At 49.1% G+C, this 7,500-nt stretch overlaps 1 long non-coding RNA gene across 1 annotated transcript in view; it reads left to right on the top strand.

The window, feature by feature from the left end:
- LOC145340285 (uncharacterized) overlaps positions 1–298 on the top strand; it is a 3,076-nt gene extending 2,778 nt beyond the window's left edge. The window contains exon 3 of the long non-coding RNA XR_013886231.1: positions 170–298. This is a non-coding gene — a long non-coding RNA (uncharacterized LOC145340285). The remainder of the gene's footprint in view (positions 1–169) is intronic.
- The last annotated feature ends 7,202 nt before the right edge of the window (positions 299–7,500 follow it).

Raw genomic sequence — 7,500 nt, 5'->3', positions numbered from 1 at the left:
CTCTGTATCTAACCCCGTGCTGTACCTGTCCTGGGAGTGTTTGATGGGGGACAGTGTAGAGGGAGCTTTACTCTGTATCTAACCCCGTGCTGTACCTGTCCTGGGAGTGTTTGATGGGGGACAGTGTAGAGGGAGTTTTTGCTGATGTGATGTTGTTTCCTCTCTCCAGGCTGTGTTGCTGACTGGAGGTTTTCCTGCCGGACTTGCTGCTCTGTCTCAGTCTGATCGTCGATTTGGGATGTTGGGGGAGCTGGTCTGAGTGGTGTAACTGGGGGAATGTATCTGACGTTTGTGGAGTCTGAGACTGGGACGCTCTGTCTCTCTGGGGGTTGGTTTTGACCCTGGCTATTCCAGCTCCCTGTCTCCTTCCCCGTCCTCTCCCCCTCAGGTTATAATCTGCACTGTGTCCAATCCAATAAAACCTTCCATTCGCAATCTCACAAGAACTGGTTTAAAGTCTCAGTCTGAGCACCTCGCCCTGTCTGGACACAGCCCTGACACTGCTGTGAAGTCAAAGGTCAGGGTGTGGGGGCCAGTGGGGGGGGTCAAGGGTGCGGGGGCCAGTGGGGGGGGTCAGGGTGCAGGGCCAGTGGGGGGGTCAGAGGTCAGTCTCTCATTGCCGTTGTCTGTGTACAATTCCTATTTGACCCTGTGGGAATCTCACATCATCGTGACCTTTCTCTGACCCCCCCATGACCTGTACCCTGTGACCCGTCCCCTCGTTATACAGTCACAGAACCATCGAGATTTACAGCATGGAATCAGGCCCTTCGGCCCAACTTCTCCATGCTGCACCTTTATTTTTAATCCCCTAAACTAATCCCATTGTCCCATATCCCTCTATACCCATCGTACCCATCTAACTGTCTAAACGTTTTTAAAAGATAAAATTGTCCCCGTCTCTACTACTGCCTCTGGCAGCTCGTTCCAGACACTCACCACCCTCTGGGTGAAAAAATTGCCCCTCTGGACCCTTTTGTATCTCTCCCCTCTCACATTAAACCTGTGCCCTCTAGTTTTAGACTCCCCTACCTTTGGGAAAAGATATTGACTATCTAGCTGATCTGTGCCCCTCATTATTTTATAGACCTCTATAAGATCACCCCTCAGCCTCCTACACTCCAGAGAGAAAAGTCCCAGTCTATCCAGCCTCTCCTTATAACTCAATCCATCAAGTCCCGGTAACATCCTAGTAAATCTTTTCTGCACTCTTTCTAGTTTAATAATATCCTTTCTATAATAGGGTGACCAGAACTGTACACAGTATTCCAAGTGTGGCCTTACCAATGTCTTGTACAACTTCAACAAGACGTCCCAACTCCTGTATTCAATGTTCTGACCGATGAAACCAAGCATGCCGAATGCCTTCTTCACCACTCTGTCCACCTGTGACTCCACTTTCAAGGAGCTATGAACCTGTACCCCGAGATCTCTTTGTTCTGTAACTCTCCCCAGTGCCCTACCATTAACTGAGTAAGTCCTGCCCTGGTTCAATCTACCAAAATGCATCACCTCACATTTATCTAAATTAAACTCCATCTGCCATTCGTCAGCCCACTGGCCCAATTGATCAAGATCCCGTTGCAATTGGAGATAACTTTCTTCACTGTCCACTATGCCACCAATCTTGGTGTCATCCGCAAACTTACTAACCATGTCTCCTATATTCTCATCCAAATCATTAATATAAATGACAAATAACAGTGGGCCCAGCACTGATCCCTGAGGCTGGTCACAGGCCTCCAGTTTGAAAAACAACCCTCTACAACCACCTTCTGGCTTCTGTCAAGAAGCCAATTTTGTATCCATTTAGATCCCTCACCCTGGATCCCGTGAGATTTAACTTTATGCAACAACCTACCATGCGGTACCTTGTCAAAGGCCTTGCTAAAGTCCATGTAGACAACATCAACTGCACTGCCCTCATCTACCTTCTTGGTTACCCCTTCAAAAAAACTCAATCAAATTTGTGAGACATGTGACCCACCCGAGTGACCCCCATGACCTGTATCCTAGTGACCTCCTGTATCCCATATCCGAGTGACCTGTGACCCACAGCCTATGACCCTGAGAGTGGAGAGCTGTGGGTGAGTAAAAGTGACTTTTTCTTTTAGAAACTAACTTTATTTTTTAGTGGGTTTTTTTTGATTGTTTTTTTTTAAGTTTGACCCCGGTTTGACCCCGGAAGTAGTTGCGAGGGCACTCGGGTCGCGTTTTTTTTTACCCGACTATAAATTAGACCGGAGGGGATTCCCGATACTCTACACGGGTAGAGTATCCCAGCCCTCCCCCCTCCCCTAACCTAAAAAAAAAGAGAGAGAGAGAGGGGCTCTGTCTGAGGGCTGGTAAGACTGCTTTTGTATTTGTGTGTGCTGTAAGTGCTTTGGCTCACAGGGCCAAAGAGATAAGGTAAGTTGTAAGTTTTTTTTTTCCTTTTTTCCTTTGGGTTGCTATAAGGGGTAAATATGAGTGTGAGACCTGTATGTTGTTGCCAATGCAACATGTGGGAGGTCTTGGAGGCTCCTGGCCTGCCAGACATCCACACCTGTGCTCGGTGTGTGGAGTTGCAGGCCCTACGAAACCAGGTTAAGGAGCTGCAAATGCAGCTCGAGGACCTTCGGCTAGTTAGGGAGAGTGAGGACGTTATAGAAAGGAGCTACCAGCAGGTAGTCACACCAGGGCAACGGGATGAGGGCACTTGGGTTACCATTAGGAAGGGGAAAACACGGGTGATGGAGAGCACTCCGGTGGATGTCCCCCTTCAAAATAAGTACTCCGGCCTGAGTACTACTGGGGGGGACAGCTCATCTGAGGGAGGAAGCGATGGCCAGCTCTCTGGAGCTGAGCCAGTGAGCCAAAAAATCAAAAAGGGAAGCAGAAAGGTAGTATTAATAGGGGACTCCACAGTGAGGGGCGCAGACAGGCGTTTTTGTGGACGTAGAAGGGAGTCGCGGATGGTGGTTTGTCTCCCTGGGGCTGGGATCCAGGATGTCTCTGGGCGGGTCCCAGACATCCTGAAAGGGGAGGGTGAGGAACCGGAGGTAGTAGTACATATAGGTACTACTGATGTAGGTAAGAAGAGGGAGGCACTTGTGAAAAAGGACTATAGGGAACTGGGTAGGCAGCTGAGGAAGAGAAAAGCGAAGGTAGTAATCTCAGGATTGCTGCCTGTGCCAAGGGAGAATGAGGGAAGAAATGAAATGAGGTGGAGGGTGAATGCGTGGCTGAGGGACTGGTGTAGAGGGCAGGGATTTCGGTTCCTAGATCACTGGGACCTCTTTAGGGGTAGGTGGGACCTCTATAGTAGGGACGGGTGGCACTTAAATACCAGGGGGACTAGTATCTTGGCGGGAAGACTGGCTAAGGCTACCGGGGGGACTTTAAACTAGAAAGGATGGGGGGAGGGAACTGTGTTGGGGAAACTGGGACGGAGGAGGTTCGCTCCCAGGTAGGGGAGGACCGCAGGCAGTATGCGAGGGAGGTTAGACAGGTGGTGGAGATGGGAAATGCCCAGACTGAGGGGCTGAAGTGTATATATTTTAATGCAAGGAGTATAGTGAATAAGGTAGATGAGCTTAGGGCGTGGATAGCTGTTTGGGATTGTGATGTGGTGGCCATTACGGAGACTTGGATGTCTCAGGGACAGGACTGGGTACTTCAGGTGCCAGGCTTCAGGTGCTTCAGGAAGGACAGGGAGGGTGGCAGAAGGGGTGGTGGCGTGGCACTGTTGATCAGGGATAGTGTCATGGCTACAGAGAAAGAGGATGTCGTGGAGGGATTGTCTACAGAATCTCTGTGGGTGGAAGTTAGGAACAGCAAAGGGTCAAAAACTTTGCTGGGTGTAATCTATAGGCCGCCCAATAGTGACAGGGAAGTTGAAGTGCAAATAGGGAAACAGATTCTGGAGAGATGTTTTAATAACAGAGTTGTCGTGATGGGAGACTTCAATTTCCCAAACATCGACTGGAATATCCCTAGGGTAAGGGGTATAGATGGGGAGGAGTTTGTTAGGTGTGTTCAGGAGGGTTTCCTGACGCAGTATGTGGACAAGCCTACGAGGGGAGAGGCTGTACTTGACCTGGTACTGGCGAATGAACCAGGGCAGGTGATGGATCTTTCGGTAGGAGAGCATCTTGGATATGGTGACCATAATTCTATCTCCTTCACAATTGCGTTGGAACGAGATAGGATCAGGCAGGCTAGGAAGGTGTTTGTCTGGGGTAAGGGGAGATACGAAGAAGTCAGGAAGTTACTTGGACAAATAAACTGGAAGGAGGCGTTCTTAGGGAAAAGTACCGAAGGAAGGTGGCAGATATTCAAGGAATGTGTGTCTGGAGCTCTGAATGACAACGTTCCGATGAGACGAGGGGGTTTTGGTGGGTCGAGGGAACCGTGGTGCACAAAGGATGTGTTGAACCTAGTCAGGAAGAAAAGGAAGGTGTACAAGAGGTTCAGGGAATTAGGAGATGTTAAAGATCTTGAGGAGTATAAGGACTGTAGGAGGGAACTTAAAAGGGAAATTAGGAGAGCCAGAAGGGGTCATGAGAAGACCTTGGCGGGTAAGATTAAGGAGAATCCCAAGGCCTTCTATAAATATGTGAAAGGTAAAAGGATAAGAAGAGAAGGGATAGGACCGATAAAAGGTGAGGGGGGAAAGGTTTGTGTGGAACCAGAAGAAATGGCGGAGGTGCTTAACGAGTACTTCGCCTCAGTATTCACGGTGGAAGCCGATCTGGGAGATTTTGTTATGGATTTGCAGCAGATGGAAAGGATTGAGTACGTGAATATTAAGGAGGAGGATGTGTTGGAACTTTTGAATTCTATCAAGGTAGATAAGTCGCCGGGACCAGATGGGATGTACCCCAGGATACTGTGGGAGGCGAGGGAAGAGATTGCAGAGCCCCTGGCGATGATCTTTGCGTCGTCAATGGAGACGGGAGAGGTTCCAGAGGATTGGAGGATTGCGGATGTAGTTCCTATTTTTAAGAAAGGGAACAGAGATAGCCCGGGAAATTACCGACCGGTGAGTCTGACCTCAGTGGTTGGTAAGCTGATGGAGAGGCTTCTGAGGGACAAGATTTACGAACATTTGGAGAGGTTTGACATGATCAGGAATAGTCAGCATGGATTTGTCAAGGGCAGGTCGTGCCTTACAAGCCTAGTTGAGTTCTTCGATAATGTGACTGAACACATTGACGAAGGAAGTGCCGTGGACGTAGTGTACATGGACTTCAGCAAGGCGTTTGATAAGGTCCCCCATGCAAGACTTCTTGAGAAGGTGAGAGGGCATGGGATCCAAGGGCCTTTGGCCTTGTGGATCCAGAACTGGCTTGCCTGCAGAAGGCAGAGAGTGGTTGTGGATGGGGCTTTTTCTGAATGGAGGTCAGTCACCAGCGGAGTGCCTCAAGGATCTGTTCTGGGACCCTTGTTGTTTGTCATTTTCATAAATGACCTGGATGAGGAAGTGGAGGGATGGGTAAGTAAGTTCGCTGATGACACGAAGGTCGGTGGTGTTGTGGATGATCTGGAAGGATGGCAAAAGTTGCAGCAGGACATAGATAGGATGCAGGACTGGGCGGAGAAGTGGCAGATGGACTTCAACGCGGATAAATGTGTTGTCGTCCATTTTGGCAGAACCAACGGGATGAACGAGTACACTATTAAGGGCAGAAGTCTGAGTAGTGTTGAGGAGCAGAAGGATCTTGGGGTCCGGGTCCACAGGACTCTTAAATCGGTCTCGCAGGTGGAGGAGGTGGTCAAGAAGGCGTATGGTGTACTGGCCTTCATTAATCGAGGGATTGAGTTTAGGAGTCGGGAGGTAATGCTGGAACTTTATAAGACCCTTGTCAGGCCTCATTTGGAGTATTGTGCGCAGTTCTGGTCGCCTCACTATAGGAAAGATGTAGAAGCTATTGAAAGGGTGCAGAGGAGATTTACAAGGATGTTGCCTGGACTGGGAGGCATGCCTTATGAAGTTAGGTTGAGGGAGCTGGGACTCTTTTCCCTGGAGAGACGAAGGTTGAGAGGCGACCTGATAGAAGTTTACAAAATGTTGAGAGGAATAGATAGGGTGGACTCTCAGAGGCTATTTCCCCGGTTTGAAATGGTCGCTACGAGAGGACACAGATTTAAGGTGCGGGGAGGGAGGTTCAGAAGTGATGTTAGGGGTAAGTTTTTCACTCAGAGGGTGGTGAGTGAATGGAATCGGCTGCCGTCAGTGGTGGTGGAGGCGAACTCGCTGGGGTCTTTTAAAAGACTTCTGGATGAGTATATGGGGTTTAATGAGATTGAGGGTTATAGATAGGTCTGTAGGTTGGTAGGTGATGTGGTCGGCGCAGCTTGTGGGCCGAAGGGCCTGTTTGTGCTGTAGTGTTCTATGTTCTATGTTCTATGTTCTATGTTCTATGTTCTATGTAACCCCTGACCCTGAATTATGGATAAAACACACAGTCGGGTGAGATTGAATTTTGAGTTTATTAAAAGCAGATTTGAACAGGAATTTGATTGGTCGTATCACCATCTTCAAATTCACTTTAAAAAAAAAATCCCAAAACCAAACTTCCCAAATTCCCAGAAAACTCTCCAATCACAAAACCACATCCGGACATCGCAGTGACCCCTGACCCTCACACTCATCCTTCACCCCTCTCAATGACCCATAACCCCTCACAGCAACACCTAACCCCTCACACTCACCCCTGACCCTTCACCTCTCACAGTCACCCCGACCCCTCACCATGATCCTTAACCCTTCACACTCACCCCGACCCCTCACCATGACCCTTAACCCCTCACACTCAGCCCTGACTCCTCGCCATGACCCTTGACCCCTCACCATGACCCTTAACCCCTCACACCCATCTCTAACCCCTCACCATGATGCTTAACCCCTCACGCTCACTCCTGACCCCGCAGTGACCCCTAAGCCCTCACACTCACCCCAACCCCTCACCATGACACCTAATCTTGACCCTCAAAGACCTTCCACTCTCACAATGACCCCTAACCCCTCACTCTGACCCCTGACCCCTCACCTGCCCAGTCACCACCAACTGCCCCTAAGCTCCCAATTAATTATCACCGCCCCCCCAACCCACCCGCCACCCTTTGAAACCCCGCCTCAATTCCAGGCAGAGGGTGGAAGGTCACTCTGGCAATTTGATGAAGTTTGGTTTGAGAACAACAAAGTTTCTAATCACCAACAGTGTTTAGTTCTCACAGCGTGAACGCATCAACGTGTCAACACCGCATCAACGTGTCAACACCCGCGCCAACGTGTCAACACCGCATCAACGTCTCAACACCCGCGTCAACACTAACATGTTAATAACAATGGCTTTTATAGTTAATAAAAAGCAGAAGCAGTAAAAACCTGATAAATAATAAATTTATAATTAACAGCGATGAATTCTGAATCATCAGAAACAATCCACGAATCTGGGTAAAAGAGCCAATTCCTGAATCCTTCCTTCCCACATTCCCCAACTCCCAATTCCTCTG

This window comes from Carcharhinus amblyrhynchos, unplaced genomic scaffold, assembly GCF_965287045.1.
Source record: "Carcharhinus amblyrhynchos unplaced genomic scaffold, sCarAmb.v2.hapA scaffold_899, whole genome shotgun sequence".
Taxonomy (NCBI): domain Eukaryota; kingdom Metazoa; phylum Chordata; class Chondrichthyes; order Carcharhiniformes; family Carcharhinidae; genus Carcharhinus; species Carcharhinus amblyrhynchos.
The sequence above is the reverse complement of the archived record's forward strand: the minus strand, read 5'-3'. Positions and strand labels throughout refer to the sequence as shown.